The 11,348-nt window shown below is 44.5% G+C and overlaps 1 protein-coding gene across 6 annotated transcripts in view; it reads right to left on the reverse strand.

Moving 5' to 3' along the window:
- DYNC1I1 (dynein cytoplasmic 1 intermediate chain 1) overlaps positions 1-11,060 on the reverse strand; it is a 193,093-nt gene extending 182,033 nt beyond the window's left edge. For 4 of the 6 annotated variants that reach the window (XM_075746146.1, XM_075746145.1, XM_075746143.1 and 1 more), the window contains exon 1: positions 10,734-10,874. The gene's annotated coding sequence lies outside the window, so the exon portion shown is untranslated. Of the gene's footprint in view, positions 1-10,733 lie in introns of all 6 variants that reach the window. The other 2 variants (XM_075746142.1, XM_075746144.1) reach the window with 2 other exon arrangements.
- Between the last annotated feature and the right edge of the window lie 288 nt (positions 11,061-11,348).

Here is an 11,348-nt window from a genome sequence, read left to right on the forward strand (position 1 = left end):
CATATCAATGTTTACAAGATCACAACAATGGGCAAATATTTGCAGCTGCAAAAACTTAGCATTTGCAATATTTTAAGGAATCTCCTCTGTGATTAATTCAGGGAAGTACTAAGTAAAATTGGAGAGATTAAGTATTTTTTTGTACATAACCTTGAGGCAAAACAGGTTTTTTACACTGCATCTGTGTATTTATCTATAAATAAAAATGGTTGTTAAGTGTTAGATTTCAGGGAACGTACCATTTTTATCCTTCAGCTTCTGAACATTTCTAGCAGACGGCAAAAGGTCTTGTACTTTGTTCTGTAAGGGTTTACGAATCACAACACCCAGAGATTTGTTTCTGTGCTTCCTCCTGGTTGCCATGCAACAGGTCAGTGCATCTCTAGCCTATTTATTTTGAGTCTGACAAGGTGTAAGGTATGTACCCACAACTGCTCAGTTATACATGCCTTACAATCTATTACCATTCAATCTTTTCACCCTTGTTCTTCCATAATGGCCCTTCTACAAAATTAACTCAGTTGCAGCAGAATTATAGGGTCCCTAAAAAGCAGCATATAAGCAAAGCTCTACTATTGCCCATTCTTCTGGCACCAGGCGTAGTGGCAATGAAGCATCACCTGCCCATCATCCCATTCTCTCATGCCCCCTTAGCCTCTTAAATTTACCATGATCTTTTCAATTCCAAGAAGGATAGTTCCATGGAAGAGCCATGGTTGAAGTGAACAAGCTGCTGGCAACAACTCGCTGGAGATAAGTAAGAAACACACCACATTCCAGCTAGGGTTAGAATGAATTTAAATACTACATACTAACAGGTCACTCCAGCAAAGCTGCTGCACATCTCCCACCAAATATCCTCCCTTTATATTGAGTTCCACAGAACTGACTGTATGTATCATCTCAAACCAGATTGTAAAATAGACCTTTTAAAGTGTCTTTGATTTCCCCTCAATAAGCATTAATGAGCACAGTTAGACCTGCACAGTGTTCTCAGATGTGGTGCTGGGAGATGATCCTCAATGATGCAGCCAATACCAATTTGTATCTCCTCAGGACCCGACTCAGCAATCGTGCCCTACTTACCAAGAGTAGATGTTTTTAACAAAACAATATCAGCTGCATGCCTGACAACATTTTGATCTAGTAAAGATCTCTGGGTATTCTGGGTCAGCTCCCTCTCTATCAGCTTCTGTTTCTGTTATCTTTTACTGCAGTAAAATACAGGGCTCCACATGTGGCTCTGCATCTGGCTGGGGATGGACTTACCACAATTCTGAATCTTTGTGACTCTACATTCCCCACACACTAACTGGTCTTACTAGTCGTGCTATTTTATCTTCTGCAAATTTCCCAGCTTGCTTCAGAGAGAAACCGCAGGACCTAGCAGGTTAGGTTAAAAAAAGTTTTCTGACATTCAAAGAGAATCAAATGCAAGCTATAAACTGGTAAGATTTTAGAGATGGATAATGTGAGAAAGATGACAGAATCTAATCCTCAAGCTGCAGGTCACTTATCCAGGAGGAAAAAAGAAAAGCCCTGTATGTCATGTTTCTGATTTCAGTTTCTTTTGTATGTACTCATATAATGCTCAAATTTCAATGATATCTGCTGCTATCATTGATATCACCAATTCTTCAAAATCTATATAAAATATCTGGTTCATCATAACAATACCAAAGTGCCTCCCAGGAGTATATTTAATGACTTACTAAGACCTAACACAGAATTTCACTTCAAGACGTCTGCTTGTTTCTCCTGAAGTGGAACAAAGCCTCATTTTCTCCATCCTGAAAACATTTCAGACATTAAAACATGTACATCCACTCCTTAGTGGGGGTAAAACTGACCTGTCCAACTTTTCCACCCTCCTCTTGAGATAACCCAGTGGTATATGGCCAGCAAACTGATACTTAAAGCCATTTACCTAAACATGAAAAATGCATGCTCGAGCGTCTGCTTCTTAACCCAGTTATGACAACTGCCAGACAGACATCAAAGAACAAGCTATGCTGCTGACATACACGTTTTGCTGGAAGACTTACCCACATATCGTTTCTTTCTTAACACAAAAATGTGCTTTGCTTTGTGGCTGATGTTTGTAAGGACGTAATTAGGCTAAAAATATTACACATTGATTTCATCTCTGAAGTCAATACACCTAAAGATTTAGAAAGTAGGGAAGAGCTCTGGCTGTAAGGAATATGCAGAATCTCTCTTATGAGTTCATTTTTAAGGAAGGAAAGGGGAAGAAACAACACTACCATTCCCTTTGTACTTCTCGGGGCTTCTTTGGTTGTAGTAACAAAGCAACATGAATGATCGGAGCTAGCCTTAGCAATCATCCCTGTTGATCAACAAAGGCGGAAAAAGGTATACCAAGATAAAAAGGCAAGATGATAAATGCAGATGTCTAACAGCATACTTTAAAGAACATATAAAGAACTGCAAGGTATTTGAATACAAGAGAGGACCAAGAAGCAAGAAGTCTATGTCTTCTGTTTACCTTCTCTGTGGTTAAAGTATTCCACCCAAAGGGGAAAGACATGGGTTTTTTTGGTTTTTTGTTTGTTTGCTTGTGTTTTGTTTTGGTTTTGGGTGGGTTTAGAGGTTTTTTTGGTCTTGAGAGACTGAAACCCACCTCCCTAGGGTGACTGTTGGCTAATGGGTGCGAAAAACTAGAGGAATGGAGATTGCATTCTTAATCATTGAAGCTATTTTCTATTAAATTCTTTTCAGCAAAGATTCATTGGACCAGAAGAAGCAGATGCAAGAGAGTGAACCTTAGTCCCTAACTGAGGCCCCTGGGTTCTAGTCTTTGTTTCAGGGTTAGTTTATATTATACGCACTGTCTGTTTATTTTAGAAAACAATGTTGTATTTAGTATCTGGAGCCCAAGACTCCTCTTCCTTGCTGAGCGCTTGAAGCAAGGTGCTGAAGAGTCCTTTCTCTTTTCCCCATACTCTCTGTCACACCCAAAGAATCTTCAATACTTCAGACTTATGTGGAGCAGCTTCAGTGGGAAAGACTGGGAGGGTGCCTACTGCAGAAGACACGTATCTTGCTGATTAAAGCACAGATGAAGGCAAATATCTCTTTAAGCAAAGGCAAAAATTACCTGAGGGTCCTTTACCTTAGGTGAGTCCTGTTAAAACTAGGGTGCACTAAAAAAGGGAGCACATGCCACCAGCTGCAGCTTGGCAGGGAGCACCCAGTCTGACAGATGGGCTCCAGAAATGCAAGCTAGGTGAAGCAGCCCAGCAGAGACAGACAGCGGACACCCAGGCTGTTGACTCTGGGGGTAAGAACATGTCCAGAAGAAGAACTCTAAGGTGAAAAAAGGAGGTTTTAAAGACTGCATGTGCTTTGAGAACTACGTGACAGCCAAGCAGAGATTTTTGGGGACTGCAATTTGGGTTTCTGTTTTGTCAGCCTGGATTTACCTGAGCTTCCCAGTCACCATAAGAACTTCAAGTTTGGGGAATTCAGGTACACATTCAAGGTTCAAAATGTGGGCACATTCTGTTCCTTTAGCACAGTCTCCTACCAAGGCAAGGCTGGCTGCACACGAAATCTCCTCTCCCACCCACACACGTACCTGTCAAGTGCTCTAGCTTCCACAGAGAAGAAACTTGGCAAATGGGCTGACTGAGAGCAGAAGCAAACAAGTCCCCAGCCTAAATGGTGGGGCAATCGCATCTCTGGAGTACACTGTAGGACTCCTCCAGAAATAAGCCTCAGTGCATGACTCACTGCGCCAGGACCTCGGCTCCAGAATTTGAGACCAGGACACCAGTCAGATGCCACCAATTCTCTTCAAAGGAGGAACCCAATGCTATAGATATTTTTGGAAAAGAAATCAACTTTTACTAGTGGTTCTCAAAATATCAGACCACTTGTGGCCCACAAGGCAATCAGAAATGGTCCATGTCTGGTTTCCAAACACATTAAACTGTCAAATGTGTTGGCTTATTGGTTCCAGTAGAAAGTCTTGAGAATTAAGAGGGGAACAGAGTTTAGAAAGTCTACAAATTATTGCAGTATCACAAGAGAGAACCAAGGAAAACCCAGGAGTAAGCAGATAATACAGTCAGCCCTTTAGCAGAAATACATGCTATGTGATATGAGAAAGCACAGCAGTCTTATTGCTTTATAGATATATACAGTATTTTAAGAAAAATAGTACAAAAAATGGGAGGCCTCTGACTTTAGTGAGATCAGAAACTTTCTTCAGAAGAACTTGTAATTAAACTTTAAGAACTTTAACTGAAAGTTCACTGAATCAACACTGAGGAGACATGATCTTCATTTGAAGACTTTAAAATCAGTAATAGCATTGACTAATATTAACATTGCATTATATTATAATCTTGTTCAAAAAAATCATATGTTTGTATGTCAATGTGGCTGCCTACAGTTTTTTATTTCCTTGTCCTCTGATTCATTAATAAGTAAACAATAAACCCAGTAAGTGTTATGTACATAAAGGAAGGGCTGCCATAAAAGGTGTGGAGAACAATAGTAAGAAAGTTGCAACATCTTTATTTTCCATCTTAGCCCCTTTCAGAGAATACAATTTACCATCACCTTTTGAGTTCTATGCTTTAAACATATGAGAAAAAAAATCTATAAATATATGAGAATAAGCACTATAATTTATAATTATCAGATAAAAATAGTACTGAATTTGCACAGGGTGTTTTTAATATATTTGAAGCGGCCCATAAAGGCTGAGAAACTAGGCTCTCCTCTGTTTTCCTGCTATTAATCAACTTTCTGTGAAAAAGAAAATATTGTGGGAAATAATGGGACAGTTTTCCCACGGGCTCTTTCAGTACAAACAGAGAATGGCATCACTGTTTTTTTTTTGTCTCCAGTACAATACCCTCCTATCCCATCAGCACAATTTTTTTGTATTATTATTACTACTATGGAGATAGTGAAAGGCAGGAGTACAACATTCACAGGCTTTGCCAAGTGCAGCAGCTTACGTACATGAATAGCTAACTGCACACTAGGGGGTATGATTTAGGTCAAATTTCTTGTTTAATTCCAAAAGGTTATAGATTTGTAAGCCATTCATTGTTTAACGCACCACACAGATTACACCCATACATACATATAACATGAACTATCTTTCCTCTGGTTTTTCCAGAAGTAATTTGTGTTCCTAGGAAATGAAGACCAGCAGAAGTCGATAGTCTGTAACAAACTGCTGTGTGTGCAACACAGCTCTATGAGCAGTCAGAGCTAAAAAAGGATCAAGAAAATAAGAATTCATTCAGGGGCAAATTGAGATCTGAAATCCTTCAGGCTTATGATATAAACCACCTTCTGGTTCAGCAACTGCTCAAAACAAACTGATGAAAAAAATTATGTCATACGACTTTGAATACTGTGATTAATGAAAATGGTGATTCTTTTATCTCCCTTAAAGAGAAGACAAACATGTATTATAAAGCAAGTCACATGAGTTTAGATAGTCCCTCAACTTTGTTTGTGCTGTGAGAATCAGAGAAGAAAATCTTTTAAATGCTCAGTCAGTGGAACAGTGCTTAAACCAGGACAGACAGGTCCAAATACAAGGAACCATATTAGATGGCAGTCTGGGTTGTTTTGGTTTGGTTTGTTTTTTTTTTCTGTAACCCTGTTTTGTTAAATATTTTAATTTCTGAAAATACACAATAGCAATCATTTGAAATGTCTTTGCCCCAATTACCAAGTGACCTGGTAACCACTCTGATCCTAACAGTGGTGGTCTAATGTGCAAAACACGAAACAAGGGCATGCCTTGAATAGTATGGATTTAATACCGCTGCCTATGCACTTTAAAAGCTAAGATCTGTGTTAATGGATACAGAACGGAAGGGCTAAACAGTTTAAAGCAAGAGAGATCCATATTTTCCTTGCATGTGGTCTCGGACCTACAGTGATTAACTTTTAATACTAACATAGAATAGTTTGGGGGATAGCTTTTTCTGCCAAATTCAGCTTGAAAATATTAGAATCAAGTATTAGAAATGGCTTGGAGACCTGAAGATAAATAGACAAACAACATATTCTCCATTATACTTCACTTATATTTAATCATACTAGGCAGTTTTGTAACTTTGCCTTATTATAACTCCCCATTGTTTGAATGCTGGACTAAAGTGAAAGACGAATAACTGAGGAGCAGGATGTGGAATTACTTGTACCACACTGCAGACAGAGTGAGAAAAGAATGAGGAACTAAACCTAGTTCTATCCCAGGTAGAGAAGACAAAAGGGAAGGGAAGACCAGTGAGGAAGGAACATGGCGTTAGACTAGAAAGAGCAAGAAAGAAAATAAGGATAAGCCTCAGAGAATGGTAGAAAGAAAGAAATGAACTGCAAAGAGGAGAAGATATCACCGGAAACAAAAAGCTATGTCCTTAAAAGATTCCCTCTCTTATTATCTTCTGCTGAGTGGATGTAAATGAGCCCTCTTCTTCTGCCGAATTACTCATTAATTATTCTAGAGGCAAGCAGGGCCAGCTAGCCAGCACCTGGGAATACACGGGTAGGACTGCACTGGTCCAGAAGGGAGGTTTGTTCCTCAGGATGACATACCTGTGTCTCCAGGTCAGGTGAGCTGACCTGCATGCATGGCAGCAGTGTTAAATATGAAAGCTGTACTTTTACTCTAAGATTTACACACAAAAATCACAAAAGTCACCTGAGCGGCGATTATTCATCAGGTAACACAGGTATCTGCACACAGGTCAAAGCAGCAGTTACAGAGGACCTCATCCAAAGTCTGTTAAGTCAACACAAAGACTCTGACTGGCTTCAACGGAGCTTGGAGATGTCTCGTGGCTTTCAAACAATGTACATAGCTGACTCCTGGCATCACTCTAGAGCTAAATTCACCATTCACCACCAGAGAAGTCACAGAGAAACTCCTGTTACTGTCAGCAGCGATGGGGCTGAGGCCTCTGCCCCTAATCCCTGCAGAAACTCCAGCGTGGTGTCACGGTGTGCCACCCACAAGACACTTCCAGAACTGTCATTCCTGCCCCACACCTTCTCATGCTGCAGTGAACTCCCGGACACTCACCAGAAACCTTTTGCCTCAAAAAGGAAAGCAAAAAGTGCTGAAGAAGCACAGTAAAAACAAGGGGGGGCGTGTGGTACAGTTTTAAACTCAAGAGATGGGACATCATAGCTCTTCACAGATGATCAGAGGTGTCTTGTGTCTATGAGATCTAGTGGCTTCCACATCAGTCTGCCTCATAGCCTCCTGCAGCTCCTGCCATCTGCCTGGAAGTAGCCATTTCCCAGAAAAGTTGGCAAGATTATGCCACCTAAAATGAACAGTACTGGAGGAGCAAGCTCATGTATACTGCATACTGCCTTATTTTGAGTGCTTGCAGATGGCCAAGTGAACAACGGCTCCCAATCTCATGTCTAACTAAAAAGAGCTAGCACGGTTTTAGATGGTTAATAACCAAGTAGCAAAAGGGACATATTGTGTCTATCTGAGATTAAGACTGAGCCAGGGTCTCAGACTGCCACCGCAGCTTTTCAGACACTTCCCTCCCCCTCCCCGATTTTCCAAATTTTCTGGTTTTTTAAGCAGTATCATTCTTGCATTACCATTTCTGCTTGCTTATATAGGTCAGCTGAGTGGAAGACCATACGATCCCTCATCTGGAAAGCAAGCCACCTTACGGACACATAAATGTGTATTCACCTGTATAACTCGTGTTGGTCAAATGAGCTAAAATAAGCTGCACTGGCAAAAGCACAGTTTTGCTAATACAAGATGCATCTGTACTAAGGGCACTTTGCCAGCACGCTCCATCAGTATTCCTGCCGGAAAATGTCCCTTTTACACACAGACTATGTCTACGGTCATTATGGTTTGTTTCATTTAAGGTTTTTTTTTAAACAAAACCATGAAAATAACAGATGAGTATTGCACTGAGGCCATAATGTCTGGCTATGGCTGCAGAAAACCTGAGACCATACCTTTGCAGATATGAATTTCCCCTGCACCTCAGTGGGGATTTCAGTGTTAGCTCCCTCTAACTTCCCTGAGTATTAAAGCCCGTGGGTAGGACAGGAGGATCTTAAGATCCCGCCACCACCTCTCCAAGTAGCCACTCATTTTGGCACTAGACATAAGTGACTCTGAAAGATTCCTAATGACTACTTTTGTTAGTCAAACCAAGCCAAAGAAGCTCAACAGGGCACTTGAGGTGTAGCACTAGTTAATAAGCCTGAGTAGTCCTAGAGAGAGACTGTGAACATATTTTAAATCTCTGCGAGAAGAAGTCAAGTTTGAGGAGCTGAAAGATACCGCATGATTACCTGAATCATTAGCAGGAGTTGGTGAAACTCTGAAAAACATCCATGTCTTTCTATACCCTTATGCTTTTTCTATTTCACTCCCTTACCTTTTTCCCTCCCAGCCCATTTCACCTCGTTGTCCAGATTTCTGCAATGGTGAGACCTCTGCTACAACCCATTGCGTCCAGCTCTATCTAGTATTCCCTCTCTCTCTTCTTGCAGATTGGAAAACTGATCACAGCAAGGAATCATTCTTTAAACCTGTCTTACAAAAGAAAAGGAGACCAAGAGATGTGATCTGTTAATTTATTTGAAAATAAAGCAGGTAAGTTCTTGCCACATCATTTAGATTACCTTCACTAAAGACAGCTGCTAAAGCAAGGCATAACAGGAACCAGGAACATGAAGCTGGAAAAACACAAACTGGAAAGCAAACAAATTCATTTCAATAATGAAAAAATAGCCACTGAAAGGCGTCACAAAGGAGGGCAGCACATTGCCCTTCCTCCTATAGAAAGAGCTGGAAGGTCAGCTTCTTAATTTAAGATCTGCAGGGTACAAAAGAGTATTTGCCTGACTATTCTTTGAGTAGCCAGATTTCCAAATTCTCAACAAGCACTGCATGAGTAGGGTGTGGTTTATTGCTGCTCCTTTAGATTCCTCTCCTAAACTGCGGATCAGGCAGCACTGCAGTTAATGCGTTTTTTTAGGATAGACTAATTTGAGGCAGAGGTGTTTAGAGCTGGGAGAAATCTAGCTAATCCAACTCTAAACAATCTCTCGGACCTCCACATACCTGGCCCTCAGAAGTCGTTCACATATCAAGGAAGAGGATAGCAAGTCCCAATCCTGAAAATAGTCTACGCACAGAGAAGAATGTGCAGAAGGGGCAACACATTTTATATTTTCATGGACTATAAATGGATGGCTTTGGGAAAACAAAATGAAGCAGAGGATGGTTATCAGAGCGAGCACTCCCAGGAGCAAAGACCTGCGTGCAGCCCCAAGCTTTGTATTGAGGAAACCCATTCTTGCTGAGAAGTGCTACATGGAAATTATAGAAGGAATTTTATCCACCTTCACTAAGTGTGGAGACAGTTACTAGAGATGTCCTCTCAAATGGAAAGAAAACAAAAAAAGGAACTTAAAAAAATCAGAAAACATGCAACTTCTTCCTATTAACTTAGCAAGAACAAATGAGGCACTTCAACAAAGCACATTGGTAGTAACAGAAATGAAATTCCTTGATAGCTCTGATAATACCACCTATCAGGAGATAGATGGTCCTGGGATTTGGATTTCCATTCTGAAACAGGTTTTTGCAACAGTGTGCTTCATGATGCTTAGAGCCATTTCAGAGGCAATTTAATGCCCTCACACAGAAGCGAAGAGCTGACAAAACCCTGTATGTCAGGATAAATTACCAAGTCCAAGTGCCAAAGCCACGTGCCAACTTCACGTCAGGTCTTTCTATTTCATCCCCCCAATAATAGCAGGTTAGATCGCTTGATCTGCTGAGAATCCTTATTTTATACGTATTTATAGCTGAAATTTGTACTTTCTGTCAATGCCAATATTGACAGAAAAACATACTTTGTTCCACTCAGTAAAACAGGGGCTTTGTCTAGGAAATATCTAGGGGCCTTATGCTCTCTGCTGACCCAGGGGGGTTCCCAGGGCAATGTAACTGTAATAACATCCTTTTGAAAGTGTATTTCGATGGACTACTAGTGAAAAAGGCCTCTCATTGATTCCCTTCTTCTCTCACCCTTTTAAGGATTACCTTAGGAATGGGAAAAGATCTAATTCTCCGTCTGCTGTCACTGTGGACTTGAGTAAACCCGCTCACGCTGTGCAACGAATTAAAGACGGGAAACTTTTTTTGGTCGTCCCCCCCCGCCCCTTGCTCGGCGCTGAGACACAAGCCGGGGACCCTGCTGCAGCCCCTCCCGGCGGAGCGGGACGGCGAAGGGGCCGTGCCGGTGCCGGTGCCGGTGCCGGTGCCGGTGATGGTGCCGGAGCCGGAGCCAGAGCCGGTGCCGGTGCCAGGAGGAGCCCCAGGACTGGAGCAGGTGCCGCTGAGGCCGGCGGGGCTCACCGCAGCCCTCCCCGCCCGCTCCTTCCCCGGAGACGAGCCGCCGGGATGCAAAAGCCCACCCCCCCGGCGAGGGCCGGCCGGTTCCTGCGGGGCGGCCGGGGGATGCCCGCTAACCCAGCCCGGGCCGGGTGCCCGGGAAGCTCCTCCGGCGGCCGCGCCGCGGCTCCGTGCCCGGCCGCGGCTGATGCGCATCCCGAGGAGCGCACCCCCGCCCGGCCCCTCCGCCGCCAACGCCGGGCCTCCAAGGGAGCCCCCGCTCGCCCCCTCCGCCCCGGCACGGCCACGTCCCGGCCCCACCGGCCCCCGCGGGTGCCTTACTTACCTCCGCCGGCGCCCGTGCGATGCGGAGGGGCTCCCGGCGCCGTGCAGCCCTCACCGAGCCCCCGCCGCCGGAGGAGCGGAGGGACGCCCCGCCGCCTGAACGGCTGCTGCCCGCGGCGCTGCGCCCTGCCGAGCCGTGCCGTGCCGCTGCAGCAGGACCGCCGGCGACGGCTGAATGTGCTGTCTCACGCTGGACAGGCTCCTCCCGAGAGCTGCTGCTGCCGCCTTCCTCCTCCTCTTCCTCCGCCCGCGCGCCCCCAGCAGCGACACCCCCCGCCGCCGCCCGGCAGCCCAGCAGCACCCGGCGGGGCGGGGCGGGCGGGGCCGCGGGGGGCGCGGGGCAGGTGGCGACGGCGGGGCCTCCGGGCATGGCGGGGAGCGACGCCCCGCCGGGGCTCCGCCGGGCCTGGACCCCCGCGCCTGCCCGCCCGTCCCCCACCCCCCCAGCAACTCCGGCCTGAAGTGGGCTCCCCCGGCTGCGCCGAGGTCCCCTCGCTGTCGCCCCTGGTGTCACCCCCACATTGGCGCAGGCTTCCCCCGCTGCCACAGCCTAGCCTGCAGCTGCGTGGCAGCCTGGCTATCAGCCCCACAACGGCTTCACCATCAGTCCCACCAC

The sequence above is a fragment of the Balearica regulorum genome, chromosome 2 (genome assembly GCF_011004875.1).
Source record: "Balearica regulorum gibbericeps isolate bBalReg1 chromosome 2, bBalReg1.pri, whole genome shotgun sequence".
Taxonomy (NCBI): Eukaryota; Metazoa; Chordata; class Aves; order Gruiformes; family Gruidae; genus Balearica; species Balearica regulorum.